Source organism: Enhydra lutris, unplaced genomic scaffold (genome assembly GCF_002288905.1).
Source record: "Enhydra lutris kenyoni isolate GAN:26980312 unplaced genomic scaffold, ASM228890v2 scaffoldscaffold21, whole genome shotgun sequence".
NCBI classification, from domain to species: domain Eukaryota; kingdom Metazoa; phylum Chordata; class Mammalia; order Carnivora; family Mustelidae; genus Enhydra; species Enhydra lutris.
The window spans coordinates 23133644-23156825 of NW_019154105.1; positions in this window are offsets into that span (position 1 = coordinate 23133644).

The following is a 23182-nucleotide window of genomic DNA, read 5'->3' on the forward strand; positions in this document are numbered from 1 at the left end:
CTCTGCCTTCGGCTCAGGTCATGGTCCCGGGGTCCTGGGATCGAGGCCCGCATCGGGCTCTCTGCTCGGCAGGGAGCCTGCTTCCCCCTCTCTCTCTGCCTGCCTCTCTGCCTACTTGTGATCTCTCTCTCTGTCAAATAAATAAATAAAATCTTAAAAAAAAATAAAAAAAATAAAAATATCTTAGGCACACTGTACCATTTTTTAAAAGCAGGTTTCAGGGGCGCTCTCTGCTCAGCAGGGAACCTGCTTCCTCCTCTGTCTCTCTGCCTGCCTCTCTGCCTACTTGTGATCTCTGTCTGTCAAGTGAATAAGTAAAATCTTAAAAAAAAAAAAAAAAAAAAAAGCAGGTTTCAGAACAGAACAAAGAGGATGCCTGGGTGGCCCAGTTAAATGACTGCCTTCAATGTGGGTCACGATCCTGGAGTCTCGAGATCCAGTCCCCTGCATCAGGCTCCCTGCTCCCTGGGGAGTCTGCTTCTCCCTCTGATCCTCCCCACTCTCATACTCTCTCTCTCAAATTACTAAAATCTTTAATAAAAGAAAGAAAGAAATTATTTAAAAAAAAAAGAGTATGAGCCACTTTCTAATTTTTTAAAAAGGGCATATATTGGTATGGAAAAATAACATTTAAACTATTTGTGGTGATTTAGGAAGTAGGCTGACAGGAGACTTCTGCTTTCAAATAGCACTTTTCTTGCTGTTTGAGTTTTTTTTTTTTTTTAAGATTTTATTCTTTTATTTATCAGAGAGAGAGAGAGAGAGAGCACGCCCACACAAGCAGGGAGAACAGCTGGCAGAGGGAGAACCAGGCTCCCCCATGAGCAAGGACTGATGCAGGACTCAATCCCATGACTCTGGGATTATGCCCTGAGCTGAAGGCAGACGCTTAATGGACTGAGCCATCAGGCATCCCAGAATTTTTAAAATCATAATGGGTCTTATTATTTTATAAGTTGAAACACATTCAACCCAGCAAATAAATACCTTACATGTCAGTAAGCCTAGATCAGTTTCTCGATTTTGGTACTGACATTTGGGCTGAATAATTCCTTACTGTGGAGGCACTGTCCTTGCATTCTGGGGTGTTAGCCGCATCCTGATCTCACCCCACTAGATGCCAGTAGCACACACCCCTACCCTGAGTTGTAACTGCTGAGACTGACAAATGTCTCCTTATGGATATGGTTGTCTCATACAGTGACCCAGTTAAATCTGAATTTCAGATAAACAACAAACAGTTTTCTATAAGTATGTCCTGTGTAATATTTGTTGTATCCTGTGTTTTTCCTTGTTAAATCTGGCAACCCTACCTGGGGAGAAAATTGCCCTGGTTGAGACCCACTAGCTTGGGTGTTACGCTGCTTCATTGTTTTCTGAGCAGCAATCATTGTATGGAAAATCCACCTGTTTGTCCCTTTCTTCACCGTAAAATAGACATGGCCAGAAGGCTGATTGGAAACCTGTAAAAAACTAAGTCATTTTCCTGTTCTATTCTCTTACGCTGCCACCAAATAATAGTATCTTCTAGAAAATTCTCTCACCTAAATTAAGCCCCGCAATGTTTTTTTTAACGATTTTATTTATTTATTTATTTATTTGAGACAGAGAGCACATGAGAAGGGAAAGGGGCAGTGGTAGAGGGAGAGAGAGGGACAAGCAGAGTCCCCACTGAGCAGGGAGTCTGGTGTGGGGCTTGATCCCAGAATGGTGGGATCATGAGCTGGGCTAAAGGCAGACGCTTAACTGACTGAGCCCCCCAGGCAGCTGGTCTGATCCTTTTTAAGCCAGATCAGCTGTGCCTACAAAGGCTTATGCTTCAAACTTTGAATAATAAATAGTAAGACAGACATCAATAAAGGTTTAATGAAATGTCTATAGATATATTAAGTTGACATAACTTAATAAACTTAGCATTTTTAAAAACGTCATTTAAAAAAATCTTATGGGCTAGATTTTTCTCACCTCCTAAGAAATCCTGAGTAGAAAAATTATTGAGAAATTATAGCTGATAAATTATTTATAGCCAAGTATTTTTAAGGAAAAAAAAATAACATTACCTTTTTATATATTACATACACATGTAGTATTTGACAGTGTACATCTGAAGATGATTGGTAAGATTTAGAGTCTTGAAATGTAAATGTATGCAAGGCCTAGAAGGTTGAGGCATGTTTCTCCCATTTCTTAGCACTGACATAGGTTGTTTACATATGCTGGGGAAAAAGAAGAAAAGATAGAGTAACATTGGTTTTGGGAAGTGACTATATTGACCATATTGTTGTCTTATTAATAATCTCAAAAACTGGATGTAGCAAAATATTAGTTCTTTTTAAATATAAATTCAAATACTTAATATATAATGTATTATTGGTTTCAGAAGTAGAAGTCTGTGATTCGTCAGTCTTATATAACACCCAGTGCTCATTCCATCACATGCCCTCCTTAATGCCCATCACCCAGTTACCCCCTCCCTCTACCCACCTCTCCTCTAGCAATTCTCCATTTGTTTCCTGCCATTAGGATTATGGTTTGTAAAATTTAATTTTCTACTTTGTATACTTCCAAATTGTTCCAATTCTTTTTGAACGAATGTATCACTTTTATAAAGTAAAATAAAATAATCATGGGCCATCTCATAACATTTTGTTTGGGGAATAAAAATTTTGCAACTTTTTTGGAGAATGAGATGGCACTGCCAAAACAAACACACACAGCATAGACCCAACATAATCTTCCACGGTGCACAGAGACGTACAAGAATGTTCAGTCCTGTGTCGTTAGTAAAGTTACTGGTCAGAAATTTAGCCAGGATTATTTTGTGGAACAGGTTTATGGGAGGGTATTTTCATTTTCTATAACATGCATTTCTTGGGGCGCCTGGGTGGCTCAGTGGGTTAAGCCACTGCCTTCAACTCGGGTCATGATTCCAGAGTCCTGGGATTGAGCCCCACATAGGGCTCCCTGTTCAGCAGGAAGCCTGCTTCTCCCTCTCCCACTCCTCCTACTTGTGTTCCCTCTCTCACTGTGTCTTTCTCTCTGTCAAATAAATATATAAAATCTTAAAAAAAAATTTAAAAAAAAACATGCATTTCTTTAATATGCATCTTTTTTTAAAAGATTTTATGTATTTATTTATTTGACAGAGAGAGAAATCACAAGTAGGCAGAGAGGCAGGCAGAGAGAGGGGGAATCAGGCTCCCTGCTGAGCAGAGAGCCCGATTCGGGGCTCGATCCCAGGACCCTGAGATCACGACCCCAGCTGAAGGCAGAGGCTTAACCCACTGAACCACCCAGGAGCCCCTCTGTAATATGCATCTTTTAAGTTATAGTTAAATTCTAGGGTTCAAATTTGCTTATGAGTTGCTTCGTAACTATTTGGTACTTATAATGGGTCACCAAGTTTGCCCCTTTGTTTGCCTTTTTTTTTTTTTTTAAGATTTTATTTATTTATTTGAGAGAGAGTGCATGAGCCTGAACAGTGGAGGGTCAGAGTGAGAGAGAGAAGCAGGTTCCCCACTGAGCAGGGAGCCCAATGTGGGGCTCAGTCCCAGGACCTGGAGATCATGACCTGAGCCGAAGGCTGATGCTTAACCTACTGAGCCACCCAGGCGCCCCAAGGTTTGCCCCTTTGAATCTGCCTTCACCAGTATAAGATTGGGGTGAAAAAAGAATTTTAAAAAAGGAGACAGGGGCGCCTGGGTGGCTCAGTGGGTTAAAGCCTCTGCCTTCGGCTCAGGTCATGATCCCAGGGTCCTGTGATCGAGCCCCGAATCAGGCTCTCTGCTCGGCAGGGAACCTGCTTCCTTCTCTCTCACTGCCTGTCTCTCTGCCAACTTGTGATCTCTGTCTGTCAAATAAATAAATAAAATCTTAAAAAAAATTAAAATAAAAAAGGAGAGAAAATAGGGAGATCATTAGCTGCTTGTTCTCGGGATACCAGAGAAGCGATGTGGTAATGAAAGACTGGGAAGAAGGTAAAACGGAGGGTGTTATCTGCAGAGTTCTTGATCCCATCCTCCGAAGAAGGCCCACCTCACCAGTCACTTTAGAAAAGAAACTGATAACTAAAGCAAATTAATCCTTTTACCAGTCAACTGCCACCCTCCAAAACCCAGAGATTTCAGACTGAAAGCAAATAGGATGACCTCACCCACCTTCCCTGAAATTGTTTCAGTGACTATAAACTATTAACTTTGCTTTCCATATTCTGAACCTATTAAAATGAGTAATAATCCCCAGCTTAAATGAAAAGGAAAAAACAGAACTTCTTCAATTTTATTTATTTTTTTAAAAAGATTTATTTATTTATTTGACAGAGAGAGATCACAAGTAGGCAGAGAAACAGGCAGAGAGAGAGAGGGGGAAGCAGGCTCCCCGCTGAGCGGAGAGCCCAATGCCGGGGCTCGATCCCAGGACACTGGGATCATGACCCGAGCCGAAGGCAGAGGCTTAACCCACTGAGCCACCCAGGCACCCCTTCAAGTTTATTTTTAACATGGAATATAAATAATAAATAGACCACTATTTGGTCACTCTTAGTGGTTTATGCAGACAGCATGGAGACACTGATTACTCAGTTTCAAGGAAAAGTTAAGGAAAAAAATAGCATTCAGGGATCAGGAAATATGGAACATATATGGACTCTGTTTCATTTTACAACATGCACTCTGTAAAAAGTTTTGATAGAAGTGATTCATATATGGGGACCCACTGAACGGTAGCTGCCTTGTGGCCCAGCGCAGGTCACAAACCCAAGGAAACCCCGTGAAAGGATTTCAATCTAAAATGGAACCAGAAGCTGTGAAATGGAGAAACTCATGCCCATGCTTTGAGAAGAAAGAAATTTAAGAACCAAGAGACTGATTCCCAATAAATGCCTGATTTGTGAAAGGCTGAGGGACATCTGCCAAGAATCTCTCCTCCTCCTCAAGCCACCTAACTTATCCTGGGACTCTGGCTGGGCTTCCCCCACTTTACATTCCCTGCACATGAAGACAGCCTATCCCAGACTCTCAACACACTCTAGCTTGCTACAGCATGTATTTCTCGAATTTCAATTCTTCTGCGATTTCCAAATAAACTCAATTCCAGGTAATTCAGACTTGCCCCAGTTTACCTCCTGATAGCCTGCATTTACAAGAAATGCCTCACTGTCAAGACAACCTAACAGAAACCAATCACAATCCTCCAACTCAGCTAGCTTACCCTACAAAATAGGACCTGCTAGGGTTTTTTTTTGTTTGTTTCGTCCCTGCCCTATGGACCTGCTAGTCTTAAAAGGAAGTCCCCAGCCTCCCTGCCAATCACGCCCTGTTCCTATGTCCCTCTTCTAACACTCTGTAGGACTCACTCCTGCCCAAATCCCTTGGGAAGAGTGTTCAGTGCTTGTTAGGCACTGTAGTTCCCCAATCCATGGGTTGTATTACCTTGAACAAAAAACATAGACTTGTTATGAAATTGTATTATTTTTGTCATTTGACAGCGTGGACTCCCAATTTTACAGAAGAGCAAGGGAGGGGTTGGGTGTCTCTAGGCAAGTGCCATGGAGTCCAGCGAGCTGACATTATCCATGACTGGCAATCAGTCCTCACATCACTCTGCTGAGCCTACCAGGCTGGGAACCCGAGGGCACTGTATAAGTAGAATAGTGCCAGGAAGCCCTCAACTGGTTTCCTTTTTTTTTTTTTTTAAAGATTTTATTTTTTAATTTTTTTTAATTTATTCATTTTACAGAGATCACAAGTAGGCAGAGAAGCAGGCAGAGAGAGAGGAGGAAGCAGGCTCCCCGCCCAGCAGAGAGCCCGATGCGGGGCTCAATCCCAGGACCCTGAGATCACGACCCGAGCCGAAGGCAGAGGCCCCAACCCACTGAGCCACCCAGGAGCCCCAAAGATTTTATTTTTTTGTCAGACAGAGATAGAGCACAAGCAGGGGCATCAGCAGGCAGAGGGAGAAGCAGGCTCACAGCTGAGCAAGGAGCCTGACGCGGGACCCAGTCCCAGGAGCCTGGGATCATGACCTGAGCCAAAGGTAGGCGCTTAACCAACTGAGCCACCCAGGCATCCCCCTGGACTGGTTTCCTTTGCCAAATTGTTTCAAAGGCTTTAAATCTGACCTATGCCCCAACAGTTTTAAAGCAATACTGCTTATAAAACTGCGTATCAACGTTTTCAAACATCGAAGTAAAGAATAGTGCAATGAGGGGCGCCTGGGTGACTTAGTCATTAGAGTGTCCGACTCTTGATTTTGGCTCAGGTCATGAGGTTAAGCCTCGAGTTGAGCTCCCTGCTGGGCATGGAGCTCGCTTAAGACTCTCTCCCTCTCCCCCTGCGTACCCCCCTCCACCCACTCATGCACTCTGTCTCTAAAAAAACGAATAGTGCAGGGAATTCCATATACCCATCACTTAGTGAAGCACTGTTTTGGTTTTTTTTTTCCACCCAGAAACTTGTTGCATTAAGAAGGAGGTCCGTGGGAAGACACAAAATGCATAACTGGTTTGCAGTCCCAGCTCTGCTGTGAATAAACCGTGCAGCATTGACTACATTATGGGGCCACTCCAGGACTAGGTTTTCTCATTAATTGAGATAAAACTTGGATGGGATTTTGGGGACTTTCCAGCCCTTCTATCCTATACTTTGATCCTAAGGTTCATTCATTCAATATACACTCATTAAGCCACCATTACCTTTTGCCTTAATTCATCTCCCTTCGCCCATTCCTGCTCCTCTACATTCCATTTTCCCTCTGGTGGCCTGAAAAAGTCAACTTCTAAAATGCAGATCTGATCTCCTGATCACATCATTCCTCCACTAAAGTCCCCTTAGTGCCTTCCCATTCCTTGCTCCCTCTATGAGCTGTTCCAACTACCTGGAGGGTTCCTCTGGGCCTCAGCACTCCACCTCCCTCCATCCCAAGACAGATGCATTCTGCTTGGGCTACTTGTTCTCATTCTTCAGGAATCTGCTTAAGTGTTACATCCTTCAGAAAGCCTTCTCCTGGCCTGGACCAAGTCCTACCAAGTCTGTATATGCTCTGTTAGTACTTGGGGGTCGTGGCCTTAAACACCATGTTAGTTCGTCATTTTTGTGTTTACTTAACCACTGATTTCCCCCACCAGACTGTAAATTCCATAAGTCTGTGTTTACTGTGTTGGCCATCACTGTAATGCCAGCATAGAGCACAGGGCCTGGTACAGAATAGGCATTCAAATACATATTTGTGGATAAATGACACGTTCCCTAGAGGCCTTAGGGAGAAAAAGACACAGTTTGGTGGGGAGGACAGAATGAGAAGTGATAGGAAAGTGACAATGCATTACTAGAAGTAGTAGGATGAGGGAACAGATGCAAGACACCTCAGATCCATTCAGGAGACACCTAACACAGTTCTTGGCCAGGATAGGCATACTAGGGGAGACAGGGACTTTGCGGGGGAAATCCATTCAACAAGCCTATATACAAAGTCTCTATGGGGGCAGGCAGGGGTGCAGTGAGAGAGGACAGTCTCAGTGACCTTCTGGGAATGTTCGGATGCTGACATGCCCACACGATAGTCCCCCAGACTTATTTATTTGTCCTGGGGTCAGGTGCCGTCTATGCTTTCTCACTTATGGGGTTGGAGGCAGAGCAACTAATCATCAGTACTAAGTTGGGCTTGGTTAATAAATGAGTAAGAACTGGGTGAGCCCTTTTTTTTATAAAGATTTTTCATTTATTTGACAGAGAGAGCACAAGTAAGCAGAGTGGCAGACAGAGGGAGAGAGAGAAGCAGGCTCTCCACTGAGCAGGGAGCCCAATGTGGGGCTGGATCCCAGGACCCTGTAATCATGACCTGAGGCAAAGGCGGAGGCCCAGCCACTGAGCCCTTTTTTCCCCGGGTGTGCCCTTTTTTCCCAAAGAAGGGAGTGGGGTTTACAGTTAAGGAGGTAGACTTTTCCTTAATTTAAGCTGCAAAATGACAGCATAACTTTTTTTTAAAAGATTTTATTTATTTATTTGACAGAGAGAAATCACAAGTAGGCAGAGAGGCAGACAGAGAGAGGGGGAAGCAGGCTCCCCGCTGAGCAGAGAGCCCAATGTGGGGCTCCATCCCAGGACCCTGAGATCATGACCTGAGCTGAAGGCCAAGGCTTAATCCACTGAGCACCCAGGCACCCCCCCCCCTTTTTTTTTAAAGAATAATCACCAATAACTTATCACAAAGTGTAAGGTCATCCTTTTTTTTTTTTTTTAAAGATTTTATTTGTTTATTTGACAGAGAGAGATCACAAGTAGGCAGAGAGGCAGACAGAGAGAGGGGGAAGCAGGCTCCCCGCTGAGCAGAGAGCCCGATGCGGGACTCGATCCCAGGACCCTGAGATCATGACCCGAGCTGAAGGCAGAGGCTTAACCCACTGAGCCACCCAGGTGCCCGTGTAAGGTCATCTTGAACTGAAAGTCCAGGGATACCTGGCTGGCTCAGTCAGCTAAGTGGACGACTCTTGATTTCTGCTCAGGTCGTGATCTCAGGGTCTTGAGATGGAGCCCCATATCCAGCTTCATGCTTAGCTCCGAGTTGGCTCCAAATTCTCTTCCTCTCCCTCCTCCGTCCCTCCCCCTGCTTACATGTGTGCTTACCCTCCCTATCTCAAATAAATATGTAAATGAAATCTTTAAGAAAAAAAACACAAGGTTGTAGAAAATAGAAAATATCAAACATTTCAGAAATGTGCACCTGAAAACTAAGATCTTCTTCTATATTACTTGTGCTCGAGAGTAAGTAGTGTCAATAGTTACATACTTAGTTACATACTTTTTTAACCATATACAAACATACATACAGAATAAACATTTTCTTAAAGATTTTTATTTATTTATTTTTGTGTGAGACAGGGAGAGCACAAGCAGAGAGGAGAGGCAGAGGGATAAGCAGTCTCCCTGCTGAACAGGGAGCCAGATATGGAACTTGATCCCAGGACCCTGCGATCATGACCCAAGCCGAAGGCAGCTTAACTGACTGAGCCACTTAGGTACCCCAGATTGAACATTAATTAAAATTACTTTTTTTTTTTTTAAAGATTTTATTTATTTGACAGAGAGAAATCACAAGTAGGCAGAGAGGCAGGCAGAGAGAGAGGAGGAAGCAGGCTCCCCACGGAGCAGAGAGCCCGACGCGGGGCTCGATCCCAGGACCCTGAGATCATGACCCGAGCCGAAGGCAGAGGCTTTAACCCTCTGAGCCACCCAGGCGCCCCTTAAAATTACTTTGTATTGGGACTCCTGGGTGGCTCAGTTGGTTGGACGACTGCCTTCGGCTCAGGTCATGATCCCGGAGTCCCGAGATCGAGTCCCGCATGGGGCTCCCAGCTCCATGGGGCGTCTGCTTCTCCCTCTAACCTTCTCCTCGCTCATGCTCTCTCTCACTGTCTCTCTCTCAAATAAATAAATAAAATCTTAAAAAAAATTACTTTGTATTGTCCTGAAACTTTTTTCCTTTTATTTTTTTAACTTTTTTTCCCCTTTAATAATATATCTTGAAACTGTTATTTTATGCAGATCTATCTGGTTCTCTCTCTCTCTTTTTTTTTAAGGTTTTAATTTATTTATTTGACAGAGACACAGCGAGAGAGGGAACACAAGCAGGGGGAGTGGTAGAGGGAGAAGCAGGCCCTCCGCTGAGCAGGAAGCCCAAAGTGGGGCTTGATCCCAGGACTCTGGGATCATGACCTGAGCCAAAGGCAGATGCTTAATGACTGACCCACCCAGGTGCCCCTGGTTCTCTTTTTAAAATGAGATTTTATTTATGTATTTATTTTTGAGAGAGAGAGAGAGAGGGAGAGAGAGGGAGAGAGAGACAGAGAAAGGGCGGGGGAGGCAGAGATTGAGGGAAAGGGAGAGAGAGAATCCCCAGTAGACTCTGTACTGAGCAGGAGCCCATTGCCGGTCTCAATCTCATGTCCCTGAGATAATGACCTGAGCCGAAATCAAGAGTTGGACACTTAACCGACTGAGCCACCCAGGTGCCCCATCTAGTTCTTTTTAATAACTTCCCAGAATTCCCTTAATAAAAATTTTAAAGCATTCCAAAAACAAAATTAAACATTTGCATACTGAAATTAAGTCCAGGGGCGCCTGGGTGGCTCAGTGGGTTAAGCCTCTGCCTTCGGCTCGGGTCATGATCTCGGGGTCCTGGGATTGAGCCCTGCATCGGGCTCTGTGCCTGGCGGAGAGCTTGCTTCCCCCTGCCTCTCTGCCTGCTTGTGATCTCTCTCTCTCTCTCTGTCAAATAAATAAATAAAATATTAAAAAAAAAAAAAAGAAATTAAGTCCATATTAGGTTGTACAAATGAAATACCCTCACTTACAATTTTCACTGGATTGTGTAACCTAGAAAGATTACGGCAAATGTTGTCCAGATAGGGGCGCCTGGGTTCTATTTTTATTTTTTAAAAATAAAATCTTTAAAAAAAAGAAAAAAGTTGCTCAGATATAAAAACCTACCAAATCAAATTGAAAGATCGAATTTGTTGGAGAAAATCTCCCCAAAGTAGGGTCTGGGTGGGTAGAAGGGTAGAAGAAGTCAGTATGGAAGAAATAAAAAGGATGTTTCACAAACCTATTTATTTGTGCATTTCTGATATACAGTTTCAGGATACAATGAAAACTTTCCCTCCATTTTCCACAGAGGGAAGTCTTTAAATAGAGATAAGGCTTTTGGTAGACTAGATAAAGAACATTGGTTTGCTCATTCAGGTCACTGCAGACTGATGTTGAAAATTCCTCTGGGACCTGGTTTAACCCGGAGAAAAAATTACCCATGCCCCCACAACCCTTCCCCAGTGACTGCAGGTAAAATGTATTTGAAAAAAAATTTTTTTTTACTTTTCAGATAGATATATTTTGCTGAGATTTCTTTAGTGTTTAAGTGTTTAGTTTCTTTAAGTGTTTTAGGAGTTTGGATTTTTGTCTCTATGCAAGCAGAAACTAAAAGGGGGTTTAAAGCAGGAGAAGGAGCTGATCTGACTGTGTTTGCACATGGTCACTTGGGCTGATGTGGGGGAATGAATGCTAGGGAAGTGTAGCAGCCTAAGTGAGGGTCTATAAATAATGCACAAAGGTCAAATTATTCCTTGGCTCAAAAGCCTTCATCTCAGGGTAAACCCAAATGCCTTTTAGTGTTCTGTCCCCTTTCCGGTCTTCCCTCTTGCACGCCCCACCCCCACACGCAGCCCCCCGGGGCCTCACGAGGCAGGGGTTTTGTTTTCTTCATTGCTAGAGGGCCAGTGCTTAGCAGAGCTTTGCAGACTAGTGTTGACAATATTGGTTATCAAGTGCATGGTGCTCCTTTGTCTTTAGAATAAATTTTAAAATTACTGATTTGGTATCCAAGGTCTGTTTAGGGCAGTCACAGCCCCATCTTATCATTAATGTTTAGGGCTCTTGCGGCAGCCACGCTGACCTCACTTTTAACTTTCTCACAGTCTTAGAATTCCCTGTGGCCTCTGCCTACAAGGAACCTGACTTCCTCTTAGCCAACTCCTTTTCAAACTTCAAGTCTCAGCCTGCATGTGATTTCTTCAGGAAAACATTTGCTTGTGACCTTTAGAGACCCTAACAACAAACACTTGGTTTTTTGCCTTCTTGGTGTTTATCTCAGATAATTTCTGTTCTTATTGACAGTGAAGAGTTGTTTTTTTTAACTTCTAGACCTTTTTTTTTTTTTAAAGAACAGTTTAAGATTTATAGAAAAATTGAGCAGATAGTACACAGTTCCCATATACTTTCTCTCCAGTTAAAAAGAAAACCACAGGCCCAAATGGTATCACTTGGGGGCTAAGTTACCAAACTGGGCTTAATCCTAAACCCAACTGCAGTTTCAACTTCCCCCAGAAATAATATAGTCTTAACCTGTCAGTCAGGAATTTTCTGGTAAGTACAGCGAGGTAATCTGTCATATGGTGGCCCTTTCCACCCCACAAAGGACAATGAGGTAATCTAAGACCCCCTGTCTTCTCCCCCACCACCCCCAAAGGGAAGGTGATCTTGCCTGGAACATTCCTTTCTTTTCTTTTACTAATAATTTTCTTGCCCCACCCTCCTTCCTATGAAAACCTTTCATTTTGCACAACCACCCTTCAGAGCTCCTCTCTCTTTGCCAGATGGGATGCTGCCCAATTCACGAGTCCCTTTATAAAGCCAATCAAATCTTCAGACTCTCTTGATTGAGTATTGTTTTTTAACACCCCAACACACACACAGTTTCCCCTCTTGTTAACATCGGTGTGGAGAGCAAGATGGAGACACACATCAAGCAGTGAGTTAAGTAGCTGAGGACGGCACAGCCAAGACCAGATATCGCTGGAGCCAGCATGGGCTGACGACACCCAGAACCGATAACTAGCAGAACCAGAAGAGGCCTGCACAGCCCCAAGACCGATGAAACTGCTTCAAATGGGAGATTTCCGTAGCAAACTCTCAGACTTCAGACACTGACCCTCTCAGATTTGACCACATGAAAAAGGCAACTGCCACCACAGGCTCTGCCCATCTGATCTCCTGAATCCTAACAGATTCTTCATTACCTGAACATCGTAAGCAGCATGTGCCCAGAGCTGACCCCAACTGGACTGAGTCCTCATCTCAGCTGTGTGCTCACGGACTGACTTGGCACTTGGTCAACTTCCCATCTCTTGTATCTTGTTGTAGGGCAACTTTGTACTGTGCTTTGCTTTGTCTGACATGGACGAGGCCAAGTGAAGGATATTTGTTTTGTTTCACTTTTATTTATTTATTTTTTAAGTACTCTCTATACCCAGTGTGGGGCTTGAACTGACAACCCCAAGGTCAAGCGTTGCGTGCTCTACCAACTGAGTCAGCCAGGAGCCCCTGAAGCCAAGTTAAAGGCGTAGTAAAATGTCATTTGAGTTTGGAATCCTGAACGTGCTTTACAGTTATGGTAACCTTGCTTTATGATTAAATAAAGCTGATATTATGGAAAGACATAACTCACGTCTGTGCCCTCATAGTGTGATTTTGATATCTTATATTAAAATGGTGCATTTTCAGGAAACAAACTGAGGGCTGCAGGGGGTGGGGGGTAGGGAGAGGGTGGCTGGGTGATGGACAGTGGGGAGGGTATGTGTTATGGTGAGTGTTGTGAAATGTGTAAGCCTGATGATTGACAGACCTGTACCCCTGAAACAAATAATACATTATTTGTTAATAAAAAATAAAATAAAATAAAATAAAATAAAATGGTGCATTTGTTATAGTTAATGAACCATTATGTGTTCATTACTTTCCATACATTATTTTTTTTTTTTTAAGATTTTATGTATTTATTTGACAGACAGAGATCACAAGTAGGCAGAGAGGCGGGCAGAGAGCCCGATACGGGGCCCGATCCCAGGACTCTGGGACCATGACCTGAGCCGAAGGCATAGGCTTTCACCCACTGAGCCACTCAGGTGCCCCTCGATATGTTATTATTAACTAAAGTCTGTAGTTTATTTAGATTTTTTTAGTTTTTACCTAACGTCATTTCTCTGTTCCAGCATCCAATGCAGAATACCACATTACATTCAGTCATCGTATCTCCTTAGGCTGTGACAGTTTCTCAGACTTGCCTTATTTTTGATAACTTTGACAGTTTTGAGGAGTCCTGGTGAGATGTATTGTTGGATGTTATTTTTTCAAGTAAACTTTCTATTTAAGTATAACTCCCCAACAGTAATTTAATTCTCTGTGGTGCAATCAGTATCAGTTTTTCCTAGTACACTGTAATCTCCATGAAGGTTAGACTCACATCGGATTTATGCATAGCTGAATCCTCAATGATTAGCACATAATAAGACACTCAATATAAATTGGTGGATGAATAAATTATTTGCTCACGAAACAACAATTTGTACAGCACTCATCATTGGAAATTCCCACTTATAGGAATTCTCCTTGAGGCCAAGTACGGCCTTAGTTTATCAGTACAAATCCTAGTCCTCCTTCTGGTTGAATTCCAGATTCCTCCTTTCCACTAAGTTTTTCCATATTATTTTACTTTACAATATGTCCCCTTTATCCATTTTTTTAAAAAAGATTTTATTTATTATTTGACAGAGAGAGACACAGTGAGATAGGGAACACAAGCAGGGGGATTGGGAGAGGGAGAAGCAGGCTTCCTGCTGAGCAGAGAGCCCAAATCCCTGGACCCTCATTATGACATGAGCTGAAGGCAGACGCTTAACGACTGAGCCACCCAGGCGCCCCTTTATCCTTTTTTTTTTTTTAAGATTTTATTTATTTATTTATTTGACAGACAGAGATCACAAGTAGACAGAGAGGCAGGCAGGGAGAGAGAGGAGGAAGCAGGCTCTCTGCAGAGCAGAGAGCCCAATGTAGGGCTTGATCCCAGGACCACAGGATCATGACCTGAGCCAAAGGCAGAGGCTTTAATCCACTGAGCCACCCAGGTGCTCCCCTTTATCCATTTTTTTAACATTCATTTTGTCATGTGCATATGGCTTTATTACCTGCTAATCCATAGCATTATAGAGTATAGTCAAGGAGCTGTTACTATAGCAATGTATTAGGAAATCAAGCCTCCTTTTAAATTTTTTTTTTAAGAAAACCTATCTCCTTCTGAGAGGTTTATAATTTATTTTTTTCAGATTTATTTTATTTTATTTGACAGAGACACAGCGAGAGAGGGAACAGAAGCAGGAGGAGTGGGAGAGGGAGAAGCAGGCTTCCCACTGAGCAAGGAGCCCAACACAGGGCTCAATCCTAGGATTCTAGGATCATGACCTTAGACTTAAGCAGACGTTTAACAACTAAGCCACCCAGGCTCCCCAGAGGTTTATAATCTACACGAGGAGACTGGACATGTACATAAATACAAATAACACTAAGACATTGGATAAAGTGGCAAATGAATGACATAACCCTGAAGTGTTTACTAGGTCTCTGGGAGCAGAGAACTCAATGGGACTAAGAGAGTAGGCTTTAAGGAAATCTAGCAACAAGATTTTACCTTTCAAGTTATGAGAACACTGGGTCCTGGTAACAGATACTCAGTTGTCAGCCCTAGAGCCTGGAAATCTCTATAGTGCTCCTCCCAAACAAAAGATATCGCGTGGCAGTGGAGTATGGTAGAAGGATATGAGCTTTGGAGTCAACATCGCAGCGCTGTCCATTATAAACTGTGTGCTCAAGGAAAAAGTGTGAAAGGACTCTAACATTTGTTAAGAAAAATTATCCAAAATTTGGAAATAGGCAAAAAGAAGGCTGTGTATCTTTTCAGTGTCATACTTGAGTTCTGTCTTAACTGGCCTGCCTGAGGATGATTTAATTCTCTAGGGAAATGACTGCTTTTTGCTATGCTCTTTTTGCTACTGATTAGGCCCAGACTCAGTGACGAGTTAACATGAAGTTACATGGTAATTTGCAGACTTTTGTCTGATAGAGAAGCAAATAATTTCTCCCCAGCGGAAAAGATACCTCCAGTCTTATTGCCCTGTAGGACATCAACTGGTTTTCTCTCTCATCTAGCACATTTATTTCAGAATGTGTTTCCTGGAAGACTTTATAAATCTCTATTCTTCAAAGGGTCTTTGAACTGGCTTTACCTTTGCCAGTTCCTGAGTTCCTTCACAGATAAGTTAAACAAATCTTACACACACACACACACACACACACACACACACACACACACACACGTCTGGGAGCCATATTTTAATTTTGGGCGAGTTACTAATAATTAATTTCCTAACCCCTTAGTTTCCTCTTTGTAGTTAATATCATGTGACAAGACCTTTCCTTTGGCCAGAAACTCACCCAGTCTCCACAGCTTGTGGGGTTTATTTTTTCTGCTTATAACTTACTATCCAGTTCAGTTTTGAACATGTGAAGTTGGAAATGTCCATGACACATGCCAGTGGAGATGGCAGAAGTTCTTACCTTCACACTGAGGGAAGAGCCTGGGCTGACAATGTAAGTTTAGAAGCCATCACCATCATCAAGAAGGTATTTAAAGTCATAAGGCTAAATGGGGAGGGATGAAGAAGGAGGAAAAGGAATGAGAGAAGCAATGAAGACAGTTTACCGGATGCAACATCAAATTGGAACTCCGGTATATAGAGACCCATGGAGGATGAAGAAGTAGCAGAGGACACTGGAGAGGGAACGAAGACATCAGAGAAAACAGTTTAGTGTCAGAGAAACCAGAGGGCTGATCCAGGTGAAATGCTGCTGAGCAGTAGTGTTGGCAGGGACTAGAGTGCATATATTAGATATGGTAACGTGGAAGATGGCAGTGACTTGAGAAGGTCACTTTGTGTGGAGTAATGAGACAGAGGCCTAGCTAGATTAAATGGGTTGAAGGGTGAATGGAAGTTAAAGATGTAGCAATAGCACAAGTGGAAAACTTCTATTACAGATAAACCTGAGACTTCCAGCAGAGATCTAGACTCTACAACTATGTATTACATTTTTTTAGAGATTTATTTATTTGAGGGGTGCCTGGGTGGCTCAGTGGGTTAAAGCCTCTGCCTTTAGCTCGGGTCATGATCCCGGGCTCCTGGGATCGGCCCTGCGTTGGGCTCTCTGCTCAGCAAGGAGCCTGCTTCCCTCCCTCTCTCTGCCTGCCTATCTGCCTACTTGTGATCTCTGCCTGTCAAATAAATAAATAAAATCTTAAAAAAAAAAGATTTATTTGAGAGAGAGAGTGAGAGCATAGGAGCGTGAGGTGGGGGAGGGGCTGAGGGTGAGAATCTTCAAGCTGACTTCCCACGGAGCTCTGGGCACAGAGCCTGGATGCAGAATTCGATCCCATGACCCTCAAGAACCAGATGCTTAACTGACTGAGCCACCTAGGCACCCTGACAACCATTTATTACGCTTCTGAAAGGATCCTGATGATGTCACCAATGGGAAATCCAACAAGATTGGACGCCTACTACACACCACACTGTGTTATGTTAGAATTATTGAGAGGAATACCTGAGGAAGCTTCCACTTGAGTGGAATGTGGGTTCTAGAGCCCGAATGCCTGGGCTCAAATACCAGTCCTATCACCAACCAGCTCCATGAATCTCAGCAATTACCATAACATGAATCTTGGTTTCTTCATCTGTAGAATGGGGACTACCTCTATCATAAGGCTGTTGTAGAGATACGAAGTATTTAGAAGATGCCTGGCACATAATAAGTGCTCAGTAAAGGTCACTTTCATTATCTTTTGTAAGGAGCTTAAGTAAGAAAATAAAAAGCCTTATAAATACAAGGTATACGGTGTCATGATTGAAGCATGCATTGGGGTTATGGAAGCCCAGAGGAGATGCTTGGGCTAATAGGAGCGCACGAAAGAGTCTTATTGAGGTGAGTCATCTGGACTATATCGTTTTTTTTTTTTTTTTCTTATGATGACCCCATAAGGAGGATGTACTGCATTTTACAAAGAAATTGTAGCTTAGAAATATCAGAGAACAGATGATGAAGAATCTAGAAAGCTTCTTTAAAGATTGATCGATTTATTCTGCAAAACCATGAAGGCCTAGGAGTCTGTAGCTTTGAGATCACACATACCTTAAAGGAAGACTGTATCTCCTATCCTTTGCTTGATGAAATTTCTCAACTTACATTAAACGGCTGTGAGGGAGGGTGGGAGACAGAGAGAGATAAAGACTTGGCCAGGGCATTGTTGCTCTGCTCTATGGCTTCTTTCCCCAGTGGTGACTTGGGTGTTAATATTGATGTTGAGGATTTCTTTTCCTTTAGTGCCCACAGTTCTCAGTCACACTGCTTCGAAGAACGAGAGGTAGACCAGACGAAGAGTGGTAAGTAGCAAAGAATGAGAGGTAGACCAGATGAAGAGTGGTGAGTAGCAAAGCAAAGTTTATTGAGTGATAATAGTACAAAACTCCCAAAGAGGGAGGGGACCATCAGAGTTTCTGAGTCTAGGGGTTTTTATGGGCTTGTTGGTGGGCTGTTTTTTCTGATTAAGCCTCCATGCGCCTGTCATCCAACCAGGTTTGTGTCATCTACCTGTCACACGGGACAGGGTGGAGGGCTGCTTCCAGGGTGGTGTAAAATCCTTTTAAGGGTGGCTTCCTCTTGGGCAGGGGGTGGTGCCGAAACCTGTCTGCCTTTCTTCTAACTATCCTTCATTATTGACTCTAGTACTAAAATTTCGTCCTTACTTAGTAAGAAAGGAGTGATAGTATACTAATTTGACCAAGTCCCTTTTGTTTAAAACCTATCCATGTTTTTCCAAGGTCAAGGCCTCAACAATTCCTGGTTGAAGTTAATTTCTATTTGTGTCCTTTTCATTCTTAAACGTCCCTTTATGAAAAGTCTTTATGAAGGCTTTTGAGACCTGGTTTCACTGGGTTTTAAGAATTCTGTGATCTAAAATCTTGCCACACAGAGTACAGTCCATGGGCCAACACACTGTCATCACCTGAGAGCTTGTTAAAAAGGCAGAATTCTGGGGCGCCTGAGTGGCTCAGGGGGTTAAAGCCTCTGCTTTCGCTTGCGTCATGGTCCTAGGGTCCTGGGATCAAGCCCCGCATCCGGCTCTGCTTGGCAGGGAACCTGCTTCCTCTTCTCTCTCTGCCTGCTGCTCTGCCTACTTGTGATCTCTGTCTGTCAAATAAATAAATAAAATCTTTAAAAAAAAAAATGCAGAACCCCAGGGTGGTGGGTGGCTCAGTTAGTTAAGCAACTGCCTTGGGCTCTGTGGGGAGTCTGCTTCTCCCTCTAACCTTCTCCCTTCTCATACTCTCACTCTCTCAAATAAATAAATAAATAAATAAAATCTTTTAAAAAACTGCAGAATACCAGACCTCCACCAAGCTGTCTGTGTACATTAAAATAATAGAAGCACTATTAAAAAAATAGGTAAAAGGAATTTAGGAAAACTTCAGGGAACTAAGATTTTTGTATAGAGGTAGGACAAATTAAAGCTAAATCAACATGGAAATGTTTTCTAAAATCAGATTTATAAGTTCAAGTAAATTCCGTGACACTTAGTATATTCATTCAAGTGAACTGCTATAGAGGTTAGGCTCCTTTGTAAGTACTCAACTTTTTCCAGAGAGCTGGAATTTTGTATTGATAAGTAGAACTTATCTGATGACAATGAAAAAGACAAATTTCTTATTTTAAACTCAGTCCTGGCACAAAGTCAGCTCTAAGAACATAGGTCAGATAGAAGAAGAGGTAAGATAGTTAGTCTTGCCATATTTTTTTTTCTTTCCCTTCCAAAATCAAGTATAGCCACTTTTAAAAAGTCTTCTTTTTCTATTTCTAACGAACTCATCTTACACTGCTTGTAGACAACCTAGCATTCTCTGTGACAATTTATTCTTGTTCTACTCCACGCAGTCAAGACATTGATTATTTTTTATTATGAGAAACTACCTTTCCCTTTCTGTGAACTTCTTGGCTTCATGGAACTTTTTGTAACCACTTCTACCTGTAATTCTCTTTGCCAGGTTTGCAGGTACATTTTAATATCACTTACAGGAAAGAATTAGTCAATTTTAAATGTTGGGACAGGCTCAGAAAGACAAGGAGAAGAATGCCTGGGTGGCTTAGTTAGTTAAGTGTCTGACTCTTGATTTTGGCTCAGGTCATGATCTCAGATCGTGAGATCAAGCCCTGTGTGGAACTCCATGCTGAGCCCTGAGTCTGCTTTGCTTCAGATTCTCTCTGCTTCTCCCTCTGCCCCTACCCCAGTTGTGCATGCACACGCTCCTGCACTCTCTCTTTCTCTAAAATAAATAAATAAAATCTTTGGGGTGCCTGGGTGTCTCAGTCAGTAAAGCGTCTGCCTTTGGCTCAGGTCATAACCTCAAGGTCCTGGGCTGGAGCCCCACATGGGGCTTTCTGCTCAGCAGTGAGTCTAATTCTCTCTCTGCCCCTCCCCACTGCTCATATCTCTCTCAAATAAATAAAGAAAATCTTAAGGAAAAAAAAGACACGGATAAGTTAATGATGATAAGGTAACTTCTATTACTTCAGCATATTTAAAATGTGATTAAAAATAAAAAGAAAGAAATGTGATTGATTATGGAAGACATTGGGAGCCCAAAGTACAACTTCCTCCGGTATGGCTGGCATCCTTAGGTTATCTTATAAGGAAATGGCCAAGATTGGGAACCTGGAAAGAAAGGAATTGAAAAAGGAGCTCTCTTCCTTGACTGATTCTTGGAGTGTGATGGTCTGGGAATCAAGACACCTGTTAAACTGTTTAAAGGTGAACATTTTACACAACTTAATTAAACTAATATGTTGGGGGACAGCTGGGTGGCTCACTTGGTTGAACATCTAACTCTTTTTTTTTTTTTAAAGATTTTATTTATTTCTTTGACACAGAGACAGATCACAAGTAGGCAGAGAGGCAGGCAGAGAGAGAGGGAGAAGCAGGCTCCCCGCTGAGCAGAGAGCCTAATGTGGGGCTCGATCCCAGGACCCCGAGATCATGACCTGAGCTGAAGGCAGAGGCTTAAACCACTGAGCCACCCAGGCGCCCCTGAACATCTAACTCTTGATCGCAGCTCAGGTCTTTGTCTCAGGGCTGAAGAGTGTACGTTATTTTTATTTATATATATATATATATATATATATATATTTATTTATTTGACAGACAGAGATCACAAGCAGGCAGAGAAGCAAGCAGTATGGGGGGGCAGTCTCCCGCTGAGCAGAGAGCCCGACGCGGGGCTCTATCCCAGGACCCTGGAATCATGACCTGAGCCGAAGGCAGAGGCTTTAACCCACTGAGCCACCCAGGTATCCCTGAAGAGCCTACTTAAAAAAAAAAAAAAGATAGGGGCGCCTGGGTGGCTCAGTGGGTTAAAGCCTCTGCCTTCCGCTTGGGTCATGATCCCAGGGTCCTGGTATCGAGCCCCACGTCGGGCTCTCTGCTCAGCAGGGAGTCTGCTTCCTCCTCTCTCTTTCTCTGCCTGCCTCTGCCTACTTATGATCTCTGTCAAATAAATAAATTAAAAATAATTTTTAAAAAAATTAAATAAATAAAACCACAAATAAAATAAACTACTATGTTGGATTATCCTATTTTATAACAATCCCTGTGAAGAATTGTCGTGGTGCCATTTACTGAGTATACCACTCCAAACAAGCCAGTAATCTTGAATCCTATAACCCCACTCCCTCAAAACTCATTGTAGTGGAAAGGACATGATTTGATTTGATTTCACTTTATTTAAGCAATCTCTACACCCAAGTGGGGCTCAAATTTACGATCCCAAGATCAAGAGCCACATGCTCCACCAACTGAACCTGCCAGGTGCCCCAAAACAACATGATTTTAGATCTAAATTTAGACCCCAAACGGAAACTTCTTTTTCTCATCTGTAAAGTGGGACTGATAGAACCTCTTTTTTTTTTTTTTTTTTTTTAACTTAAAGATGTATTTACTTGATAGAGAGAGAGCAGGGGAGGGGCAGAGGGAGAGAGAATCTCCAGCAGACTGCCCGCTGAGCACAGAGCCTGATGCAGGGCTTGACGTAGATCAGGCTCTGAGCTGAAATGGAGAGTTGATCGCTCAACTAACGGAGCCACCCAGGCGCCCCACTGATAGTACTTCTTTTTTTTTTTTTTAAAGATTTTATTTATTTGTCAGAGAGAGAGAGAGAAAGAGAGAGAGAGATCACAAGTAGGCCGAGAGGCAGGCAGAGGCAGAGGGAGAAGCAGGTTCCCTGCCGAGCAAGGAACCCGATGTGGGACTCGATCCCAGGACGCTGGGATCATGACCTGAGCCGAAGGCAGCTGCTTAACCAACTGAGCCACCCAGGCATCCCTGATAGTACTTCTTAAATGTGGTAAGATTAAGACAAATCTGTAAACCTGTAGCCCATAGCCCCTACTCAGTAAATGTTAGTTTCTCACTCTGGCACTGCCTAAAATATGTTAATCCTTCAACAAAGACTGCCAGTGTAGAAGGCAGGATGGGTGATGGAAGAAGGCCCTTTAGGGCAGGATCTCTTTTCCCTACCTGTCCTCAGAGTAACCCAGCCGCAGCCTTGCAATATTAACAATCACTGTGACCACAGCAGAGGCAGCTTGGAGATGCAGGGAAGATCCGAGATGGAGTTGCCGCCCCAAACTACGATGGTGAACATACAGCGTAGGAAGAAAAATCACAGATTCCAGCATGAGCGAACCCTTGGAAATTCCCTTGGCTCTTGGCGTAGCCTTCAGCAGAACCTGCAGCCCCGGCCACTGCTGATACCACTGTTCCTGAGGCAATAGTCTCCATTGTTGTGGGCAGCCTCCCAGGGTAATTGACAGCGACAGGGGTTAGGAGAGGTAGAAAGGCCAAAGAACAGACATCAAAGGCAATTATCGCAAAACCCAGCTTGCTGTGAATGGAGGCAGTCACTCTGAATCTCATTTTGGAACTCAACTCCCCAGACAGATTAAAAATTCTGATCATCCCCAAAAGAAAAATGAGACCTTTCTATGAAAATGAGCTTTCTATGAAAAAGATGTTTTGACCAAAAGCAGACCAGCATCTGCTTCCTGGGGTTGGGTGTTTCCTGGTTTGCAAATATACTTCTTGCCAGTACCTCAGAAGCTGTTTGATGACATTTCCGAAGTGGTCACATCTGTTTTCCATTGTGTGGTATGGTCACACATTCCTTCCTGCCAGCTGGTGGCAAAGAGTCATTCAGCAGCACCTACTGTGTGCATAGCGTTGCTTTGGGTAATGTGAAAATCTGGCCACAGAGGTGGGCACGGAGCACATTAACACAAACCAGAGATCATAGAGTAATTGGCTCCCTGTCAATTATTTTTGTCAGTATTGGCTCCAGGCCATCAGGAAAAATTCCTCTCCAGTTAGCCATAAAATCTGATAGAGCCAGTGTTTTTGATGGTCCCAGAGAATTAAGCTTCCCATATTCTTGTTCTTAATATTGGGAAATAGATCCCAAATTCTAATGGTGTCTCTCTCTCTCTCTCTCTCTCTCTCTCTTTTTAACATTTTATTTATTTGACAGAGAGAGAGAGATCACAAGTAGGCAGAGAGGCAGGCAGAGAGAGAGAGAGGAAGCAGGCTCCCTGCTGAGCAGAGAGCCCGATGCGGGGCTCAATCCCCGGACCCTGAGATCGTGACCCGAGCCGAAGGCAGAGGCTTAACCCACTGAGCCACCCAGGTGCCCTTCTCTCTCTCTTTTTAA